The sequence below is a fragment of the Entelurus aequoreus genome, linkage group LG03 (genome assembly GCF_033978785.1).
Source record: "Entelurus aequoreus isolate RoL-2023_Sb linkage group LG03, RoL_Eaeq_v1.1, whole genome shotgun sequence".
NCBI classification, from domain to species: Eukaryota; Metazoa; Chordata; class Actinopteri; order Syngnathiformes; family Syngnathidae; genus Entelurus; species Entelurus aequoreus.
Window position 1 is genome coordinate 17,263,810 of NC_084733.1, and position 24,485 is coordinate 17,288,294.

At 40.5% G+C, this 24,485-nt stretch overlaps 1 long non-coding RNA gene across 1 annotated transcript; it reads left to right on the forward strand.

Annotated features, from left to right (window-relative positions):
• Window positions 1-326: 326 nt before the first annotated feature.
• LOC133646235 (uncharacterized) lies at window positions 327-24,434 on the forward strand. Its single transcript, XR_009825248.1, has 3 exons — window positions 327-419; window positions 20,987-21,150; window positions 24,328-24,434. It is a non-coding gene; the product is annotated as an uncharacterized LOC133646235 (long non-coding RNA).
• The last annotated feature ends 51 nt before the right edge of the window (window positions 24,435-24,485 follow it).

Below are 24,485 nucleotides of genomic sequence, written 5' to 3' on the forward strand. Positions count from 1 at the left end.
GAAGTGTTGTATGTCTGGCCGCTCCGTGCAGTATCCGTGTTTAGACACCAGGTGGCACTGTAGGAGAGATTGGGAAGGTTTGAATATGATAATGTACATATTAGACACATACGTGACCATTAAAATTACTACTACAAATAGGTTAAATAATAGCAATAAAATTACAATATTTATTTTCATTTTGTTAAAAAAGACCTGGGAGTGCTACAGAAACACATTGATTATTCATTATTAATTAAATATGTCTGATCATTTTATGTTGACGATAACGACGCTGGTTGGTTCCAAGTGTGAAGTTGGTTTGTAATTGATTGCCTTGGGCTCCGCCCACATCCGGGGATTTGTTGTTTTGTTTCCTCATTGTAAAAGAAAAAAAGCAGCTGGAGGCATCATTTCGTTGGTTTCTTCAAAAAATTCGGGTGGGTTGCAAATGTTAAATCCCCTTTTCTGTGTTTTGTCACTTTAGTCAAGTTGTATCTGTGATTGTTTTGATTTAAGTTAATTTCGAATATAAATGTGTGTTTTTTTAATAGACGTATGAGCTAACCGCTTAGCTAATGTTAGCCCTTGCTTTTGAATGGAATTCAAATCATGTCATAACATGCACAGATTCCACAAAATTGTCTTAAACAAAGTCATAACAGAGGATTCCTGCCTTATCTTGTGCCTTTCTTTTTTTGCCCCCCATTTAATTTTTATTGACATTCAGCGTCAGCCATTCCTATCCATTACATCATATTTGCATACATCATATATCTATTGTCTGCCCTAAATGTCAAAATATGTTTTTGTGTATATCCCAACGATAAAAACAGCAAGAAAACAAAACAAACTAGTAATATTTACAGATAAATAAATTAAATAAGAATAATACATTATTAATACTAACAGTAATAATCAAAAATAAAATAATATAAACAGGTAGTAAATAATAATAAATAAATAATATTTTTTATTTTTTACTAGTTTGAGTTTATTTTGAACATGCGAGCATACAACATGATACATCACAATTTCCAGTTTCTCTTTTCAACATGTTCGAAAAGGAGTAGGAAGAAGCAGTGGTCTGTAAAAAGACCACTACTAGGAAATGGATATCCCAGGAGAGCCCAACTTTGAAGCAATGGATGGAAATCACAATGGACATATATAAAATGGAAAAGATAACTGCTTTTATTAATTATAAATTGGAGCAATGTACTTCATACTGGGAAAACTGGGTCAATTATGTCACACCCCATAAGCCTGATTTTATTTTCTTGAATTAGTGATTGTACTGTTTAAACAAACAAACAAACAAACAAAAAAACAAAACAAAAAAAATATATATATATACATACACTACCATTCAAAAGTTTGGGGTCACCCAAACAATTTTGTGGAATAGCCTTCATTTCTAAGAACAAGAATAGACTGTCAAGTGTCAGATGAAAGTTCTCTTTTTCTGGCCATTTTGAGCGTTTAATTGACCCCACAAATGTGATGCTCCAGAAACTCAATCTGCTCAAAGGAAGGTCAGTTTTGTAGCTTCTGTAACGAGCTAAACTGTTTTCAGATGTGTGAACATGATTGCACAAGGGTTTTCTAATCATCAATTAGCCTTCTAAGCCAATGAGCAAACACATTGTACCATTAGAACACTGGAGTGATAGTTTCTGGAAATGGGCCTCTATACACCTATGTAGATATTGCACCAAAAACCAGACATTTGCAGCTAGAATAGTCATTTACCACATTAGCAATGTATAGAGTGTATTTCTTTAAAGTTAAGACTAGTTTAAAGTTATCTTCATTGAAAAGTACAGTGCTTTTCCTTCAAAAATAAGGACATTTCAATGTGACCCCAAACTTTTGAACGGTAGTGTATACATCTTGTAGGGGTGTGAGAAAATTCAGAAACGATTCTCATTTTTAAAAAATCTATTTTTTTTACTTTTATTTATTTATTTATTTATTTATTTTAAATTAATTAATCCAACAAAACAATACACATCAACACCATAACAATGCAATCCAATTCCAAAACCAAACCCGACCCAGCAACACTCAGAACTGCAATAAACAGAGCAATTGAGAGGAGACGCAAACACGACACAGAACAAACCAAAAGTAGTGAAACAAAAATGAATATTATCAACAACAGTATCAATATTAGTTACAATTTCAACATAGCAGTGATTGAAAATCCCTCGTTGACATTATCATTAGACATTTATAAAAAATAAAAATAAAAAACAATAGTGTCACAGTGGCTTACACTTGCATCGCATCTCATAAGCTTGTGTCCAATATTTTCACAGAGATAAAATAAGTCATATTTTTGGTTCATTTAATAGTTAAAACAAATTGACATTATTGCAATCAGTTGATAAAACATTGTCCTTTACAATTATAAAAGCTTTTTACAAAAATCTACTACTCTGCTTGCATGTCAGCAGACTGGGGTAGATCCTATATAAATAAACATTGATTGATTGATTGATCCTGCTGAAATCGTATGTATTGAATGAATAGAGAATCCTTTTGAATCGGGAAAATATCGTTTTTGAATCCAGAATCGCGTTGAATTGGAAAAAATCGATTTAGTATCGAATCGCGACCCCAAGAATCGATATTGAATCGAATCGTGGGACACTCAAAGATTCACAGCCCTAATATCTTGCGCCTTTCACACAGAATCCAGCAAAGTGGGACATTGCTACACGTGTGAGAGCTTTCATACAGTGACATGGCATCATCACGGGGGTCAGCAGTTTACATGAATCTTACTGTTAGTTTAAAAAAATGTTTTCATACTATTTAGGGGAGTGCTGGAAACAAGGCACCACTGCAGGGGAAACGCCTACAATTACAGCCGGCTTTTTGGGTCGCGATGTTGTGTTTCCTCCGGCCGCTCCATCCTCCTGTGTTATCTTCCCTTCATCCTCCACCTTTGCCTTGCTTACTTTGACATAGTCCAGCTGTAATTTCTCAATTTGAAGCCGGCCGCGTAGGAAATGCCCACACCCAAATAATGACACGTTCTAAAACACACAAGTGACCATAAATGATGCCTCAAGATCTCCATCGCTAATCTAACCCCGAAATGAGTGCTATTTGCAGCATGCCATCCCCCCAAACCTCCCCTAAAATGTTCTCGTGATGTCTATGTATTATCCTGGTGTGCATATTTGCGTGACAGCCATCATTCTTGAGGAGCATAATTAAAGATTTAACGCGCAGCTTTTCTTGGAAGTTTGTTTCCATAAATTGAAGCACATTATCCCCAATTCTGCTAAAGTGGTACCTTGCTTGATGTCGACTGCGTGCTCTCGTGTGTCACGCGGCAGCAGGAAACAGCACAGCAAGATCTGCATCACCACAGATGTGCTGCTTGATGATGATGCCTCCGCATGTTTAGACTCTTTGTTTTTCACCTTGCAAGTTGAACTTTTGTTTGGCTCAAGTGCTCAAATGACCATTAACTCTCATGTTGTTTGCTTGTGCCGGATACCATTTTAGAATCTCCCTGTTGCTTTTTGAAATGACAGAGCAAGACAGGGTGGAGTTAAACTGTTTCGAGGTCCAGAATGCTCCTCTGTTTATTTATCAGTTCAAACATGGCCTCAAAAATGCTCTTAAGTCGAAAAGTAACAACAATCTGCATTTGGATGCGAGTTTATAAATGGAGATTTTCAAGCTGTGATGTGGAACCAGAATCAACTTTGGCTGCAGCGGGGCTGACTTGAACTCAAAGTGTAATTTGGACGTTGCTTTTACTGTCGCCGCTGCATTTATTTTTCTGAGCAAACAACGTGGTTTGTTTGGAAAAAAGAAGAAGAAGCGCCGGAGTGTGCAGTGTGAGGCTGGCGCTGCACAGGTCAATGGGGGACCGTGGTAGTTTGATGTGGTTTTGCATCGGCATGCTTCGTCGTAAAGAACCATGTTGAATTCAACGCCAGGCCAGCCAACCTCACTAAGAACAACAATTTCCATGCAGCATCTTACTTGAGACGTGATACATCACGAAAAAATCTTCCGCTCAGACTTATTACAGCGTAGAGATAGCAGTAACCTGCTTCCTGCTTCATGGAGGTTGAAAGTTAGATGGCCAGTGCTAATTTTACAGCTTTCAAACTAGTGAGGCATTTAGACATTTTTTTTTTTGCATATAACCAACAAACTATTGGTATAACTAACAGTTATGTGAACATTGGTGTAAATCTGTTACAGGGCTGCACGATTTTGAGAAAAAAACCCTTGATTGCAATTTTTCTCTCTAAAATTGCAATTCGATATGCAATTTTTATATTTTATACATAAAAATGCATACAAGTGTGAAAATTACGATTGAAGACATGTTACTTTTAGACTGTCAATCTAACACATTAGGACAATATGCAATAATTTACTTTCAAAAATATTTGGCTTTATGCAGACACCCAGAGTTAACCGATATAAAATACACAGTGTTTATAACGTAATATAATCATAATATGTAATAATAAAGCGGTAGAAAATGGATGGATGGATGTAATAATAATAATAATGCAAGAAACCATTTAAAAGGATACAAACTTATTTCTCATTACATAATTGTTTAGTATTGTACTGCAATTGGAAGGTACATTTTTTTAGTTATTTTAAATAAATAAACAAAAACAAAAAAATTCTAGGCCCTGGGCGATATTTGATAAGTCAACTAACCGACGATAAATGAAAATGAAGTTGGTAAGTTTTCATCGGTTACATCAGGTGCGTGCGTTTGTGTCCCAGCGGAATGAAAAGAAGTGGGTGAATTCTCTTGTCCTTCATTAAGTGGTTTGACTCTTTGTGAGGCGAGGCGAATCCGCGGCTTTTACGCTGTGCTGCTATTACCTCGGAAGTTGGATGTCACAGCTCGGAATGTCATCACAGCCGAGTTGTGAGCGTTCCAGTTACGACAGAGGTGGGCAAATATTTTGACTCGGGGGGCCACATTGAGAGAAAAAATGTGTCTGGAGGGCCAATGTGTATGTGTGTATGAATTATATATACACAATTAGCTGTAAAAATCTGCCTTTTTATATAAAGCGGTAAAGGAATGGAACGACCTCACAACAAACTTGAAAAGTCTAACAGATTACTCTTCATTCACAATTGAACTTAAAAAGTGGCTTTGGAGCAATCGAAGTTGCTCACACGGTCACTGAGGTGGGCACTCAGTTTGACATGTCAACTTAATGTGTATTATATTTATGCATGAGAACATTTTGCTGTAAGCTGTGAGGTGTGTGTGTTAAAATCATGGTTATTTTTACATACGATGACAGATGTGAACAAGAGCATTTATTGTCTGTGTGAGGATGTAAATGAGGTGTGGTTGTAATGTATACGTATGTGTCAATGAGAGGGCATTTTATGACTTTTCTTAATTTGATTACATGCTATAGTATAATTTTATTGTTATAATTTGATTGGATGTTTTTTGTATCTCTTTAATTTAGGTAGCCAGGGACTGCAGATGGAAATGAGCTATTTAGCTATAATCTGGTGCAGAACATATCTGTCTTTGAGCTTAATGTTTCTGTGCATTGTCCCTTCAAATAAAGACTAAAGCCCCTTCAACACTAAGTCGGCTAAGGTTATCCAGGGTAAATCAAATCAAATCAAATCAACTTTATTTATAAAGCACATTTAAAATTTACCACAGGGGTAGCCAAAATGCTGTACAATGGGCAGGTTAAAAGATAATGCGAGAACCGAGCAAACACAACACAACACAAACAGAACACGATACAAAATAAATAAATAAAATATAAAAACATAAAAACATAAAAACAGGTTCACAGCAGGTGTATTATGGGGCGCCATTGCAGGATGGATATCACTCAGTGTTAAAAGCCATGGAATAAAAATATGTTTTTAAGAGAGATTTAAAAACAGGAAGAGAGGAGGCTTGTCTAACACTCAGAGGTAGGTCGTTCCAGAGCTTGGGAGCAGCAGCAGCGAAAGCTCTGTCACCTCTAAGCTTCAGCCTTGTGTCCGGGACCGTCAGTAGCAGCTGATCGGCTGATCTTAGGGATCGGGTGGGGCAGTAAGGCTGAAGGAGGTCGGAGAGATATGTTGGCGCGAGGTTGTTTAGACATTTAAAAACAAATAAAATGAGTTTAAAATTGATTCTGTAACGCACAGGGAGCCAGTGAAGGGACGCTAATATAGGGGTGATGTGGGTAAATCCCACCTAACCTTATCCTGGTCCACACACACACAATGGTTGTTTAAGACATCCTCGACCCCCTCCGTCCGCCGGCGCAACGCGACCTAGTACAGTACACGTGCGGAAAATGTGCACGTCATAGTCATCTCCAGTGTTGCTTTGTGTGCAAGTCCTTAAATATAACTTATCTGAACAATATCCAGTGTTGTGGTATTTCAATTAACTGGAATCCAGTCTGCTGTGGGGCCCTATTGTAGTGAATCACACCTGAGCCATCATAAATTAATCAAATCTTTACTGGACACGTGAACGTAAACAATGTGATAAAGAACATTTGACATCAATCAATCTAGGACACTCCCCACTCTTTTGCCTTCACCTTCATTGTCCATTCGTTTTTGGTGACTTTATATACTCTGGACCTAGACGTTGAGTCTGCGACATACATGGCGCACAATAACTGATACAGTCTGCTTTGCCAGTCCAAAAGCATTCGCCGTTTTCCGTAGTCTTCCCTCGACGGCCAGGTAATACATAGCACACGCTACCTTTTTTTTTAATCACATCCACGGGAGCCCGCATTCTCATTGTCTCTCCTTCGACAAATGGACGAAGTTTTTTAGTATGTAGAATCACAGCTGACCTGGACATTGGAAAGTTCTCTTGCCGTCTGAGAAGTGTTGTATCCCAAATAGCTGCAACCGCTTTCTTTTAAGGTATTCATGTGTGATTTCCACAAGCGTCTGTACAGACGAAGGGAGAAACACGGGCACGTCTGGATGACTCGCCTCCATATTTCCAGTGGTTAGCTCCGAGTTACGAAACCGCTTTATTATGAAGCTGGCTGTGGCGCCTTCTTTCTGACGTCACTTCCTGTGTGGGGCGTGGCCTTTCTGGCGTCACTTCCTCTCCGAACTCAGTTTGTGAACGATCAATGAGTCCATACAAAGCTAAGACCCAGAGATTCATGAAATACACGGCGCACTTAAAAAATTGTTGGAGGAGGGGGACCTTAAACGATAGTTTAGTGTGGCTGAAACGGTGCTTAGGCTAAATAATTGTTCGTTTAAGGGGTTATCCGGGTTAGTGTAGACCAGGGGTCACCAATCTTTTTGAAACCAAGAGCTACTTCTTGGGTACTGATTAATGCGAAGGGCTACCAGTTTGATACACACTTAAATAAATTGCCAGAAATAGCCAATTTGCTCAATTTACCTTTAACTCTGTTATTATTAATAATTAATGATATCTACACTTAATTGAACGGTTTAAAAGAGGAGAAAACACGAAAAAAAATGACAATTAAATTTTGAAACATAGTTTGTCTTCAATTTCGACTCTTTAAAATTCAAAATTCAACCGAAAAAAAGAAGAGAAAAACTTAAAAAAATAATTTTTGGAACATCATTAGTCATTTTTCCTGATTAAGATTAATTTTAGAATTTTGATGACATGTTTTAAATAGGTTAAAATCCAATCTACACTTTGTTAGAGTATATAGCAAATTGGACCAAGCTATATTTCTAACAAAGACAAATGACTATTTTTTCTAGATTTTCCAGAACAAAAATTTAAAAAAAATATATCAAAAGACTTTGAAATAAGATTTAAATTTGATTCTACAGATTTTCTGGATTTGCCAGAATAATTATTTTGAATTTGAATCATAATAAGTTTGAAGAAATATTTCACGAATATTCTTCGTCGGAAAAACAGAAGCTAAAATGAAGAATTAAATTAAAATCAATTTTTTTATTCTTTACAATAAAAATTTTTTTTTTACTTGAACATTGATTTAAATTGTCAGGAAAGAAAAGGAAGGAATTTAAAAGGTAAAAAGGTATATGTGTTTAAAAATCCTCAAATCATTTTTAAGGTTGTATTTTTTCTCTAAAATTGTCTTTCTGAAAGTTATAAGAAGCAAAGTAAAAAAAAATTATGAATTTATTTAAACAAGTGAAGACCAAGTCTTTAAAATATTTTCTTGGATTTTCAAATTCTATTTGAGTTTTGTCTCTCTTAGAATTAAAAATGTCGGGCAAAGCGGGACGAGCTTGCTAGTAAATAAATACAATTTAAAAAATAGATGCAGCTCACTGGTAAGTGCTGCTATTTGAGCTATTTTTAGAACAGGCCGGCGGGCTACTCATCTGGTCCTTACGGGCTACCTGGTGCCCGCGGGCACCGCGTTGGTGACCCCTGGTGTAGACATAGCCTAAAAAAAAAAAAAAGTCCCTCCAGCCCCATGTGTAGCGCTTTTGTAACCTTTGCACTACTTAATACTTTTTTGTGGACTTTTTTGATTCTGCACTGCAACCATATCATTTCCCTATTGTGGGATGAATAAAAGTATTTCCTATGCACCCTATCCTATTCTATCCTAGCCTAAAATCACTTCAGATCAAAACAATTCCTCTTGCAACAAGGCCAACTTGGAAAGTGTGACAGGGCACAAATCTGCAGATTTAAAGGCCCCGCTGGCATTGCTGTTAATGTTTGTGCTCACACTCTAGAATGATAACAATGGCGAGGGGAAAGGCTCTCGCATTTTGCCTGTTTTTGTCCGCTCCACTGCCCAGGAATGGATGTTTCTGGTTTTTTTGTCACCATGCTGACCAAGGCTCAACCCACACCCACGAGGAGGACATAATTGTCAGTTGATGTAAGCAAGTCACGTGAGACAGGCAACAGCTAAAGATACCACATGCCATCACAAATTTAATGTTTCAATAAACTCAACGGACCACTAAGAGCTACTTTCTACTTTATGAATGGCAGACTTGACAGGGGCCCATGTGACTGGCTGCTGGGGAAATTACAGGGTCCCGGACACAAACCTGGACACGAACGGCGCCGGAAGTGTAAAAGGGACCTGAAGAAAAAAAGCGGCGGTTAAATCGTAGGTGGTGATATGTGGGAGGTCACTGTGGGAAAGTTTTAGTGGGGGATGGCTGAGAAACTTGTGAAAAACTCACAAGTTTAAACCGTGCTAACTTTTGCCTTTAGGCTGAGTCAGAATGAACAATGGGATTTAAATATATACTGTGACGCCAGACGACGCTTGCCAGTCAACCGAGTAGAGTGCAAGCTTATCGCAGCTGTGATGATAAGTTATGCTTCCACGGATTGCCTGTGCCAAGTTTATTCCTGAAACCCTCTGTCTCAGCTGCTTTTTGAAGGCAAGAAAATATCAGATTTGCCGTTGCCAGAGAGTCATTTAACTAAAAATATGTGTGCACGCAAAACACTTAAAGTGGGGAAAAGTTTGTATGTATAGAAGCAAACAAACGGCAGTGGTACCGTCCTGGAAGGACAGCTTGTGCTGCGGCGTATCTTGCTCCACTTTAACACCTCGGTGAGATTTAGGACTGACATGTTTCGCAGCTCCACTTCCAGCCGACTTTTGGACTCATTGTGCTTCAGTATTTTAAAGACAATGAGGTAGTGATGCTCCTTCAGGGTATGTCAGCCCTGACAGAGAAACAAACTTATCTATTGTGGGGCGGCATAGCTCCACAATAGGGTAAATTGAGGGTTCCAGGTTCGATCCCCGCTTCCGCCATCCTAGTCACTGCCGTTGTGTCCTTGGACAAGACACTTTACCCACCTGCTCCCAGGGCCACCCACACTGGATTAATCATCACCTAGATATTGGGTTTCACTATGTAAAGCGCTTTGAGTCACAAGAGAAAAGCGCTGTATAAATATAATTCACTTCACTTCATTTTAAAGAATTTAATCCATGTAATGCTTTAAATGTGTGTGTTCAAGTTGAAGGGAACGGAAACTACAAATAAAATGACCTCAAATATACCTAAAATACGAGGCATAATGATGCATTATGTACATTCAGCTAGCATAAATAGCAGGTTAGCATGGATTAGCTTGCATGACCAGATATGTCTGATTAGCACTCCACACAAGTCAATAACATCAACAAAGCTCACCTTTGTGGATTAGACTTAGACTTAGACAAACTTTAATGATCCACAAGGGAAATTGTTCAACACAGTAGCTCAGTTACAATGATGGAAAGTGTAAGGATGGAAAGGACAATGCAGGTATAAATAGACTAATATAGCTATAAAAAAATCTAACATGTATACAAATATATACATAATATGTGTACAGAATAATTTATATACTGATATATTATATTATGTCTATAACATATATACAATATAAACCAATGACCATGTACAATATTATAGTATATACAGTATATATGACAGCAGCAGCATAAAATAGAGAGTAGGTCCAGCAGGAAATAGAAAATAGACATTATAAACATTATAAATAAAGAGAAGTAGCTAACATGTCAGGTGTCAGGTAATAGGCAGATGTCATCTATTGCTGTATGGCGAGTGATTATACAGCTGGATGGAGTACGGAATGAAGGAGTTCTTGAATCGCACAGTGCGGGAAGGAAGTTGAAGGAGCCTGTTGGAGTATGTAGTAGTAGAAGATCGCTTAAGTCCAAATGGAAGAATGGTTTATCTGTAAACTGTAAAATGAACGCTTTCAATAATTGTATGGCTTTGTGTTCCTGGTGGTGCCCTTCCGTCAATTCCTTTAAGAATTGACGGAATTGTTCTCCTGGAGCCACAGGCTTAATTTGACTAAACACGGGGAACCTTACCTGGCCCGGACACGGAAAGGATTGACAGATTGATGGTTTTGGAACTGTCCCTTAATTGTCAGGTGGAGTGGATGGGCAGGATTGTCCATGATGGCGAGCAGTTTGTCCAGTGTCCTCCTGTCCCTCACTGACACAAACGCCTCCAACTGCGTACCAATAGTTTGGCCGGCTTTCTGGATCAGTTTATCAATCCGGTTTGAGTCCCTTTTGCTGGTGCTGCTCCCCCAACAAACCACTGCAAAGTACAGTGCACTGGCCACAACGGACTGATAAAAGATCTCCAACAGCTTACTGCACACATTAAAGGACGGACCTAAGCTTCCTCAGGAAAAAGAGTCTGCTCATGCCCTTCTTGTAAACAGCTTTGCAGTTGTCCTTCCAGTCCAGTCTGCTGTTCAAGTGGACTCCCAGGTACTTGTACTGCTCCACTACTGTCACCTCCCGGCCCTGGATCTTGATGGATTCACGCACAGCATAAAACGTTTGATGGACAAATAGAGACAAAGAAGGAGTGGCATAAAACACGTCTTTCTGTGGCAGCATCAAGGAAAGTTGTACATGTAAACAAACTACGGTGCGTTCAAAGACTTCCGAAATTAGGACAAAATGGCACCCGCCAAATACTCTCATCAGTGAAGCATGTTTAATGTAAACAGTGGGATTTCCAACAATTAGGGAGGTTTGTGTTTTTCCATTTTCATACATTGTTGAAAAAGCTCCAGGAAGCCACTAGGGCCGCGCTAAAGAGCCGCGTGTGGCTCGAAAGCCGCGCGTTGCTGACTCCCGTTTTAGTAGATCCGGCCCTAAATCTTCAGAAATTACCCCATCCAAATAGAAAGCGCCAGCTTCTTGTGGGATCATTTTAAGATATCAAAGTTATAATAAACCCCCCCCCCCCCCCCCACTTGTGAGATTTTTCGGTGTTTAAATGTGGGTGGTGGCCTCCTGTATTTAGGAATAATGACAAATGCGCTGGTAAAAATGTCTGGTTTGACTTGCACCGTCAGCAAAGGCCAAGAAATGCAAACAATGCGCCAAGTAGTGACTGGCACACCACCTCCCACTTGCTTTGGACTTCTAGAACAATAGTTGCAAGGTTGCATGAAGTGTGGTACTTGTGGTGGTTCTTTGCACCTTGAGAGGTAAAGGGCGAGGTCAGCTTGTTTTAAAAGGAGCCTATAGCTAGCGCCACACCACACAGCTTAGTGGGAAGAAGACATATATTTTGCTAAATAATGTCTGTTTCGAAACAAATAGCTATACATTGGTACCGCAAAATGTATCATATATCACACATGGTGACAACAACTTCTGGCAGCCAGTGATTTTAAAGCGCTGTCAATGGTGAGTTCAAAGCCAAAGTTATGCGGGGCTTTTCTGTTTTTGGCTGATGTTGAGCTGTGTACAATGATACTTTGACCAAGAGCTACAAATAACAAACTCACTTTAGCCAAATGAGGCTCATTGCGTAATGTAAAGTACAGAGCGGAGACCTCTGTCAAGCTCACCAAATGATTTGTTGAGCACCCTTACTTGGTTTTGTTTGTCCAGCTGTTTGTGAGTTAGCTGATTACTTCTTTGGTTTACAGGGAATGACACAAATTGGTTGGATCTAGACAATTCTTATAACCTCCTGTGAGCCAGCATCCTCTGCAGTGGATGTTTGTGTTAGGCATTAAAGGCTGTTCCCTCCAGAAGTTTGTAACTTAGGCTCTGTCTACACTAAGCCGGATAACCCCTTAAACAAATAATTATTTAGCCTAAGCACCGTTTCAGCCACAATAAATCATCGTTTAAGGTTCCCCTCCTCTGACAATTTTTTACACGGGTAAGTGCGCCGTCTATCTCTTGAATCTCCGGCTCTTAGCTTTGTATGAACTCATTGATCGTTTATAAACAGAGTTCGGAGAGGAAGTGACGTCAGAAAGAACACATCACTTCCTGTCAATGAGAAAGGACGCAGAGAAAAAGGCTTCGCTTCTGCTACCGGAGTTTTTGTTAAATCTGAAGATTTTGACCACTGATTTGCGATCACAGCCACAGGAGGGTCACCTGGCATCTTCGATTTGATTTTGATCAGTTGAGAGGCACTGATATGCTGAAATAAGGCGAGTTGGAAGAGCTGTTAACCTCAAGCCAACGGGGCCTTGCCGCAGTTCAAAGCGGTTGCTTAGCAACCAAAAGCTACGGCGAGTTTACAGCTGTTTTAAAGTGATTCCGACGCCGCAGAGTGATATAAATTGACAGGCTGACACCTCAAATTGGTCTCTGAACGGCGCAAGGTACGAAATTGTTGAAAAAACAAGTTAAAAGTGCCGCAAGTTGCTAAAGAAGTAACTGCAGTTAAGACACAAGAGGCACTGACGTCAGCGACTGCCGCGATGCAAAAAGGTTAAAGGAAAGATTGAAATCCCGAAACGTTCGGTGCCAGCTGACACAGAACACAAATGGGAACAAGATTTGAGGCTGGATACAGGACATGAGGGGAATCAAGAAGGGATACTACAAAACCTATTACATGAATTTAACGAAATGAAAGAAGAATTGAAAGAATGGAGAGAAGAAATGAAAGAAGAAATTAATGAAATGAAAGAAGAAATAAAAGAAATGAAAAAAGAGCTGAGAAAAGCAACAACAGAACACAAACAAGATGTGAAAAGTTTGCAGCAAAATATAGAAAGTCTGCAAACTCAGAACAACACCAGAAATAATGAAGCCACTGAAATGAGCAAACAAATGAAGATCCTTCAAGAAGACAACAACATGCTGAGGAATATCATAGATGAAATGGATCAGGACAAACGAATGAATGATATCATCGTGACAGGGCACCGAATTAAACCAAGATCCTATGCGAAAGCTGTGAATAATGAAGGTGAACCAGATGAAATGGATATAGTCTCAGCAGAACAGCAAGTGGTCACATTTCTTTTTAAGTAAGCTCTGCTTCTTCCTACTCCTTTTCGAACATGTTGAAAAGAGAAACTGGAAATTGTGATGTATCATGTTGTATGCTTGCATGTTCGAAATAAACTCAAACTCAAACTCAAACAGTAGGGCTGGGCGAAATGGCCTTTTATTAATATCTCGATATTTTTTAGGCCATGTCACACGATACACAATATATATCTCGATATTTTGCCTTAGCTTTGAATTAACACTTGATGCATATAATCACACCAGTATGATGATTCTATGATGTCTACATTAGGTTAGGAACAGTAAGTGTATTTGTATTGAACCGTTTCGGTACGGGGGTTCCGGTTCGGTTCGGAGGTGTACCGAACGAGTTTCCACACGGACATATTAAGTAGCGTAACGCACGTTGTGTAAACAATGCACACTGAGGCACAACACACGGCATGCTAGCAGCTAACGGGCTACGATAGACTGACCATACGTCCTCTTTTCACCGGGCATGTCCTCTTTTGCGGAGCTGTCAGGGCGGAGTTTCTTAAATGCCTCAAATGTCCAGCATTTCGAGTTAGGGTTGCGTGTATTTTCAATGTACGTTCAGGGTTGAGAAGGGGTTAAAAACAAAACAAATTGTGGCGCAGCAGCATTCGTGAGGGAGGGGCAGAGACAGAGAGAGCGAGAGAGTTATGATAAACGCGCATGCGTCGCCAGGCTCTGCTTTTTATCCATAGATTTATCAGATTTAATTTTTTATTATCTATAACAGGGGTGTCAAAAGTTGGCCTCGGAGGCCATTTGCGGCCCACAGCTAATGTTTTAAAGACCCACGGCACATTCTAAAAATACTATTAAAATAAACAAAAACATAACAAAAGTGAAATAAAATAGCTTAAAGGTTAAATGTAATTTAGAAAAAGTTGCAATGTTTACTAATAAAACCAAACTGTTTTTTTTTCTTTCAAACTGTCATTGTTCAAACCATAATATTGAATCAAACTCAATGTTATTATGAATTATTGACCTATCCAAGGTTCCGATTACTTCACATCAAATATTCCACTAAGAAAAATATTTTTTATTTACTTTCACCGGGGATGCGACAGCACCGACTCCACAGTGCTTGGTGTGTGGTGAGAAGCTGTCCAATAGTGCCATGGTGCCAAGCAAGCTTAAACGCCATCTCCAAACGAAACACCCTTCCGTTCAAAACAAGCCGATGGACTATTTTGTACGCCTACGTACCAACAATGAGAAACAGGCAACTTTTCTGAGAAAACCACAAAGGTAAACAAGAGAGCCCTCAAAGTTAGCGACCTTGTTGCTGAACTTGTAGCTAAATAAATCAAAAAAGTCCCACACTGTGGCAGAAACATTAATACTGCGAGCTTGTAAAGCCATTGTAAATTAGATGCTCAGGCCCAAGTTTCACACCAGGTGAGTATAAATACAATTAGAAACTATATTATTAACTATATGTATTATATACTGTGTTAGAGTGTCATTTTGTGTCATTTTGGTTGGTGGTGTGTCGCAAGATTTTGTAAATGCAAAAAGTGTGCCGAGGCTCATAAAAGGTTGAAAATCACTGCCTAAGAGTAGAAATCGGGCGATTGCAGCTATTTCGGATACAACACATCTCAGACGGCAACAGAGACGGTTGAGCGACGGTTTTGGATAAGCCCTGGAAGAACGACAGCCTGGTGGGATATGTTTGTCACCGAGGAACGGCAAGAGAACTTTTGAATGTCCAGGTCAGCTGTGATTCTACTTAGTGAAAAACTTTGTCCATTTGTCAAAGGAGAGACAACGACAACGCGGGCTCCCGTGGACTATGGAAGACTACGAAAAATAGCGAATGCATTTGGACTGGCAAAGCAGAATGTCAGTTATTGTCCGCGATATATGTCAAGTTTAAAAGTTAAAGTACCAATGATTGTCACACACTCTAGGTGTGGTGAAATTATCCTCTGCATTTCACCCCCCCCCCCGGGAGGTGAGGGGAGCAGTGAGCAGCAGCGGTGGCCGTGCCCTGGAATCATTTTGGTGATTTAACCCCCAATTACAACCCTTGATGCTGAGTGTCAAGCAGGGAGGTAATGGGTCCCATTTTTATAGTCTTTGGTATGACTCGTGATTACTCAACATCTAGTTTTGTACTATTGTGAATTTTTCAGCCCACAAGCACAGTGTCCTGTTGTTGGTTGTTGTAAAATGTTCTTTATCACACTGTTTACTTTCACACGTCCATTAAAGATATAACTAATGTATGATGGCTCAGGTGTGATTCACTACAATAGTCTAACAGCTGCTGATGGTGAGGCAAGCAAGATTTACTGTTAAAAGAAATGTGGCAATAGTCTACATTGAAACGCAGGGTAAGAATACACTTCCAGGTCAGAGGTGACTATGACGCGCGCATTTATATCACACATGCGTACTAGGTCGCGTTGCGCCGGCGGACGGAGGGGGGTGGGGGGAGTCTTAAACGGTGGCATTGTTGTGTGTGGACACGGATAAGGTTAGGTGGGATTTACCCTGGCTTAGTGTAGAAGGCGCCTTAGACAAAAATAATGAACCAAAAATAAATGTCCTCTACAGACGGTGCTAATCCACACATTTATCAGGATCCTTATCAAAGGTTTTTCACTCTTTCTTGTCTCTCCTTCTCACAGAGACGTAAAACAAGCGCACCTTCTTACATACGTCACATACTATCGCGCATGCAATGTCATACGCCCTCGCGGAGCAGAGAGGTAGCGGCATGGGTAACGTTAGCTGTGAGGACTTAATCGGCCCTTTAAAGGCATTTTCCCTGCCAAATACCATTTTGAACGGCAGTTAGACGTTCCACTTCAATCATCAATTTTGATCTGTAAAATTAGCACATATTTTCTGAAACATTTTTGGGTTTTCAAGTTAATAACAGTCTCAACGTTTTGAGGTACAGGTACTTTGCAAACAAAGTGCCGAGGCGTAATACTATTTACCAAACTCTTGTGGTCCAAGGCACAGTCGACCTTAGCAGCAAGTAAACAAAAAACAAGTTGAGCCACCTGTTTAAGCTCGGACCCAAACATCCTGTACCTCCTTTCAGCACAGTTTTCCTTTTAATTAAGTATCAGCCAAACCCAAGCCACCAAACTGCACTCAATAAAAGAGGCGACGGGTCATACTTTAGTCTAAGGAGTCTTTCTTTTAGCTTGAAGTGTGTTTTGTTAGTAATCCAAGAGCATCCCAGAATAAGTCAGGATGAGGATACAGAAAGAGAAGGTTCATTCCTTCTGGTTTGGGTTTTTGGTAGCAGACTCCTGGCAGGGGAATACAGACTTGAAATTAACAGCAGAAGGGACAGACTCGGGGTGGCAAAACATGTGAGTGGGCCTTGTCAGGTTGGCTCTAGTCATGTGGCCCTCGCCACTCTGTGACACGGCATGAATGTTTTTGAATTAGGGCGACCAACTTGTTTCAACACCGGTCATCTCTAACCGGTCCGTTTACATTTGACAGAATAAACATGTGGAAAAAAAAAACCCTTTGCAGGCTAAAATCAGCTGTTTTTGGTGGACGGACGACAGCAGCGGCCAAGTGCAAATTATAACTGCCAATACAAAAATACAACCAAAGCCCGGAAAAATGCGATGCCAGTTAAGGGGACGCCCACAGACAAGCCAACAGCAAATAAGAAAATACAACAAGTGTCAAATCCTATTAACATCCTTAAACAGTGGACCCTGGTCTATAAACGGTAACTGATTACTTTTACTATAGCAGTGTTTCCACCAAGCGGTACTCCTCGGTACACTACTCCCTGTTTTGGTCAGTGTTTCAGGTGTCATTGTGTATAGATGCCAATAGCTTCTTAAAGGGGAACTGCACTTTTTCTGGAATTTTGCCCATTGTTCTCAATCAATTTGAGATACTGATTGATTGAGACTTTTATTAGTAGATTGCACAGTACAGTACATATTCCGTACAATTGACCACTAAATGGTAACACCCGAATAAGTTTATCAACTTGTTGAAGTCGGGATCCACAAGAACATACTTTATTTCATAGGATTTTAAAGATGGTTAAAAAACGCTTAAAAGATGCGACTAATTGGAGTCACTATTGTAGCCTTCAAAACCCTCTAAACAGGGATGTCAAAGTCAATTAATTATCAATGACCCTACGGATTATATTTGATTAGTATTAGAACCGCCGGCCCGTGGCCCACAACCGCCTGCTGCTGTTTTGCATGCACCAATACTCCATCAGTGTTGGCACTAGGAATTTTCAAAATGGGGTCCCAGGGACTAACCTGACTCTCGCCAGAGCCTTGTAGTTCGCTGAGCTCCACACAAGGATCTGGGCTCGAAGGCATTGCAAACTCCTTCAAGATAGCTGCGTCGTGTGCTGACATTGATTCTGCTATTGCAACTGACAAGTGGTTTATCCAATCACATACAATGATTTTTTTTTACAAGGCTCTGCCTTCTGAAATACATCTCCTATTGAGAACTCCCAGATCCAACTCAAACGTGCAGGCTCTGAGCCGCGCAGCAACAAGAGTGAAAGAGAGTCCAGCCCAAATCGCGAGGACTGGTTCCAGAGCTCTTGCAGTGCGTCGAAGTGAGACCGACTAGATCCAACTGGAACTAGTCTACCTCGCGCACAAGCTCAGGCGTCTTCCCCCCCAGCAAGGTGACGTTCCACGTCCCAAGAGCTACCGTCTGTAGCCAAGAATTGGACCGCCAAGGGCCTTGCCTTCGACTGCCGCCCAGCTCACAGAGCACCCCACTTCTATGCACCCTCCTACGGGTGTTGAGCCCATTGGAAGGGGAACCCATGTTGCCTCTTCAAGCCCCACCTCCAGGCCTTGCTCCAGAGGGGAGCCCCGGTGACACGCGCCCGAGCAAGGTATAAACCCTGGTCCTCTGTATTGTGTATTCATAGAAGTCTTTTAGCTGCTCTTTCTCTGGTCCCTCACCTAGGACCGGTTTGTCATGGGAGACCCTTCCAGGGGTATAGAAGCCCTGGACAATATGGCTCCTAGGGTCATTGGAACACAGCCTAGCAAGGTAGCAGCTCGGAGAGGAGACTGAAACACCTATCTGGATGACACACTCTTTTGTGTTTCAATCTGATGTAATCACCTTGGCTCTCCTGTTCTTGTTCATGTCGAGCTAGCTGTGTACAAACAAAACATGTGGGCTAATACTTTACAGGTACTGTAATATGATTGTTTATGTTTTTCAGTCAATACAGATTGGTGTCCTTTCGCATTGTGTTGTTCATTACAAACTCAAAAGTCATTCAGCTGTTTACTCAGTAGCTCGCTCACCTCTTGCCGTAGCTAGTTTATGAGTAACACCGTAGCATGCCGTCGCAAGACGATGTGTTACTACGCTAGAAAAAGAGTTCCTAAGTGTTCGCTCTTACAATAACAATGTTGCTACAGTTTGGTTACTGTACAGGTTGCGGAACATAAATAAAGTATTGTGGACGGTCTTTGAATGCATTTTTAAACTGACTTAGAGGCAGAATGAATTGATCCCATTAGCTGCATGGCTAGCCACAGAGAACGAACCGATTTTACAAATTACAATGCAAAAAAAACCCAAAAAACTTTTGTCTTCTTGTCTCCAATAAGGATTGGGAACAATAAGCAAAAAAAAAAAAAAAAAGTGCAGTTACCCTTTACGTTCAGTAAATAACAGGACAGCATGTAATGAATGAACTCAACAAAGAATGAAACAAAAATCGAGCATCTGTATATGTGTTTATTTTTTGTTTTCCTTTTACGCTTTACTAGCGTTGCCAAGACACACAGGAAGACTAAGGTCTTGGTGACAAACAGAATATACATCAGCATGGTCTTACGGCCATGCAGCAAGTGCAGTCTTAAAATGATGTTACTTTAATGAAACTTTGCCAGAGCGATTGCAGTTTTCTGCATTGATTGATTGATTGAACCAACTGTTCTGGCACATGTGTTTATCATATATCAGAATCAGCTTTATTGGCCAAGTATGTTTAACTCCCAAGGAATTGGACTTGGTAGAGAGTGCTCTCTTTGTTAAATGCAAGAAACAAAGAAAAACACAACAACTATAAGAGAGTGCAGTAACTTCGCCTCTGACTGTACAGCAATGTTATTGATATACACCAGGGGTCCCCAAATGTTGAAGTCGCTCCTACGCCCCGGGTTATAAGTAAGGACCTTGGATTACTTTGTGTTCAGCCTGAGACCGACCCTGGTGCATTTTGCCTGCACTCTGTTCAAAAGCTCTTGTGCCTGTTCTCCTCGGTCAGACAACAGGCAGATGTCATCTGCATAGTCCAGGTCTGCTAGGACTACGGCAGGGTTTCTTCTTGACCTTTGAGGTGTTATTGTGAAGCCAAAATTCTGCTCCCTCCCAGTAATGGCTTTTCTGAGTGTGTAGTTCAGAGCTAAGACAAAGAGAAATGTTTCCTGTGAGAGTGTCCTTGCAGCACACCTGTCTGGATGACAAAGTCCTTCGTGTTTCCATCTGGTGTATTCACCTTGGCTCTCGTATTCTTGTGCAAGGCCTCTATGGCCACGAGTAGGTTAGGGAGGTCGTCATAAACCTTGAGGATTTTCACCATTGTCTCTCTGTCAATTGAGTCAAAAGCTGTTTTGAAATCAATGAAACAGAGGATTGCTGTGAGGTTGTACTTCCTTACCGTCTCAATGATCCTCCTTAAAGCCGAGATATGGGATACCGTGGTCCCTTCTTTTCTGAAACCATTTTGGTTGTCCCTTAGATAAAGATCAATAGCATTCTGAATCCGGTTTAGGGTTATGCGGTTGTACTGTACATCTTTGTCAGGCTAATACGACGAAAGTTTTCCGGCTAAGACAGATGTCCAGACTTCAGCATCGGGATGATGTTGAAGAAGGACCATATATCAGGTTTGATGTTTTCTATCAGAGCCAGGTTGCAGATCTCCAAAACAATGTCATCAAGGTCACAATTCCCAAAGACCTCTGCAGGGATGTTGTCTGGCCCGGTACTTTTTCTTTGCTTCAACGGCGTGTTCCTAAAAACGGTACAAATTCAAGCATCAAGGCGAGATTTTGGACAGCACACTTCTAACACACTATTGTGGGACCTGTTTAAACTTGTTGAAAAACAATATGATATGGGACTTTTAAGAACAATGTTGTAAATGTTTCATCTGCATGTTCATGATCCAGGACATTCTTCATGTTCAGCTGTAATAATAAACACTCCCTGGTGGTCTGCAGGTTTCATGTTGCACAAGGCCAGGAGAACAGAGACCTTGCCGAGGACCTTCTCATCCAGGGCCAAGCGGCACCGGCGACACAAAAGCTAGTGGCGAGTCATTGTGCTCTGTAATTTGGGTGCAGTGACCACGACGTCGGACCTGTAGAAGCATGGCATTCCACATGTAAGACTTTCCCTCTTAAAAACATAATAACAGTAATATCGTTTCTCTTGCCTTCAATTGCCTCCACAATGAGTAAAGCCCAATGACGGCTTATTGGAAGACTATTTTAGATCGCTGATCTTCTTTGTCTGTAATCTTTTATAATTCCTGGATCAAATCTCTTGTTCCCCCCCTCCCCCAAAAAATGATTCAAGGATTTGTTTCCTAGACACATATTTGTCTTGATTTCTGTAAGATCTCTGTAAGATCTCTGTAAGATGTTCAGGAGTTTCCACAGACTTTCCCCCCACTTCTCTCCCCTTCTTGTTGCTATTTGTAGTTGTGGATTTCAAAACAGAATCTCCAAATGTGGAAGTCTGAGGTGATGTGGTCGAGGAAGTGTCTAATACAGTTTGCTTTGTGGCTGATGCCAGCCAGCCACGTTGAGTCACACTTTGGACCTGATCTGCAGTCACTTTAAATAGCAGCACGTTTTTACAGACATGGTTTCATGTCTTTTTAGTGCCGTTATTTGTCATGTACACAATACTGTGTCCCCGAGGGGCACATTTTTATAAGCATTCTATCACCATAGGTGCATGGAGCCTCAGGGTGAGAAAAGTGAAGCAACTCTGAAGAGACTTAAAGATGTAGTCTCTGCAAACGGCCAGCAGGTGGCGGCCGGGACGAGAAACAGGAGTGATTAATTCAAAGCCCATGGGGAAACTCCCACTGTTTTCTGCAAATGCCCCTACAATACCCTTTAAAAAAAAATCATAATAATTAAAGGCATGCTTAAAGGTGCTGCTTACCTGCATTCAAATATGGATCCAATCTAGGTCTGGGCCGACACCAAATTTGATGGACGATATATTTACCTACAAATTATTGCTGATAAACAATATTATTGTGAACGTTATTTTGGCATCAAAATAACCACACACTCCAGTCCAAGGGAGCAGAATCGAAGAATGCTCACATTTGCAGTGACCACTACGTTAAAGGTTTGTTTGATATACAAACCCCGTTTCCATATGAGTTGGGAAATTGTGTTAGATGTAAATATAAACGGAATACAATGATTTGCAAATCCTTTTCAAACCATATTCAGTTGAATGCACTACAAAGACAAGATATTTGATGTTCAAACTCATAAACTTAATTTTTTTTTTTGCAAATAATAATTAACTTAGAATTTCATGGCTGCAACACGTGCCAAAGTAGTTGGGAAAGGGCATGTTCACCACTGTGTTACATGGCCTTTCCTTTTAACAACACTCAGTAAACGTTTGGGAACTGAGGAGACACATTTTTTAAGCTTCTCAGGTGGAATTATTTCCCATTCTTGCTTGATGTACCACTTAAGTTGTTCAACAGTCCGGGGGTCTCCGTTGTGGTATTTTAGGCTTCATAATGCGCCACACATTTTCAATGGGAGACAGGTCTGGACTACAGGCAGGCCAGTCTAGTACCCGCACTCTTTTACTATGAAGCCATATTGATGTAACACGTGGCTTGGCATTGTCTTGCTGAAATAAGCAGGGGCGTCCATGGTAATGTTGCTTGGATGGCAACATATTTTGCTCCAAAACCTGTATGTACCTTTCAGCATTAATGGCGCCTTCACAGATGTGTAAGTTACCCATGTCTTGGGCACTAATACACCCCCATACCATCACAGATGCTGGCTTTTCAATTTTGCGCCTATAACAATCCGGAAGGTTCTTTTTCTCTTTGGTCCGGAGGACACGACGTCCACAGTTTCCAAAAACAATTTGAAATGTGGACTCGTCAGACCACAGAACACTTTTCCACTTTGTATCAGTCCATCTTAGATGAGCTCAGGCCCAGCGAAGCCGACTGCATTTCTGGGTGTTGTTGATAAACGGTTTTCGCCTTGCATAGGAGAGTTTTAACTTGCACTTACAGATGTAGCGACCAACTGTAGTTACTGACAGTGGGTTTCTGAAGTGTTCCTGAGCCCATGTGGTGATATCTTTTACACACTGATGTCGCTTGTTGATGCAGTACAGCCTGAGGGATCGAAGGTCACGAGCTTAGCTGCTTACGTGCAGTGATTTCTCCAGATTCTCTGAACCCTTTGATGATATTACGGACCCTAGATGGTGAAATCCCTAAATTCTTTGCAATAGCTGTTTGAGAAAGGTTTTTCTTAAACTGTTCAACAATTTGCTCACGCATTTGTTGACAAAGTGGTGACCCTCGCCCCATCCTTGTTTGTGAATGACTGAGCATTTCATGGAATCTACTTTTATACTCAATCATGGCACCCACCTGTTCCCAATTTGCCTGTTCACCTGTGGGATGTTCCAAATAAGTGTTTGATGAGCATTCCTCAACTTTATCAGTATTTATTGCCACCTTTCCCAAATTCTTTGTCACGTGTTGCTGGCATTAAATTCCAAAGTTAATGATTATTTGCAAAAAAAAAGATGTTTATCAGTTTAAACATCAAATATTTTGTCTTTGTAGCATATTCAACTGAATATGGGTTGAAAAGGATTTGCAAATCATTGTATTCCGTTTATATTTACATCTAACACAATTTCCCAACTCATATGGAAACAGGGTTTGTACTTTGGAGTTTCCCATTTGAGTATTGTCTTGATATTATTTGTTTTTCTTAAGAGTGCATTTGTGCTAGGAGTGTTCCGTAAAGCACCAACTCGTTGAGTCTAAATAAAAGAAAGCAAATGTGAGCAAAAGAGAGTTAAGCCTTTAGCAAAGGCAACGATCATAAATGAATCTTTCAGCACATACACAATGTTGACATCTGTTGTTTTATTTTGATAAAGACGGGGAAAAGCATGCATACTCGTAAACGGCGTGTGCAACAGCAAGGGCAGACAACAAACATGGCAGTTGACAGAAAGTTAAATCATGAAATGCAGCCTTACTAGAGCAAAAACAATGCATATTTATTAGAGAGAGTCTTGATACCAATGTCCTTGACCTAGCTACACACAAAAAAGTTGTAGACCTCAATGCTTTTCCAGGTTTTTATCGGTTTTGTCGTGAAAAATGGCGTCTGGTGCGCACGATAGTTCGATATGTTTGGGAACTGCACTGGCGAATAACCCTCTATCACTCAACAAATCTTTTTTTTTGGATAAAGTACAGGGATCTATTCCATAGCATAGCTTGATTTTTTGGCTCATATCTGCTTTTTGCTTGAAGATATAGGCCAACGGTGTCAAAGGTACGGCCAACGGGCCGAATCAGGCCCACCAACAGGTTTCCTCCGGCCCACAAGAGGAGTTTGCTAAAAATAAAAATGAGGTGACATTTTTGAATGAAATAAATTGCTGTTTTTAAATGTGTCCACTGGATGTCGC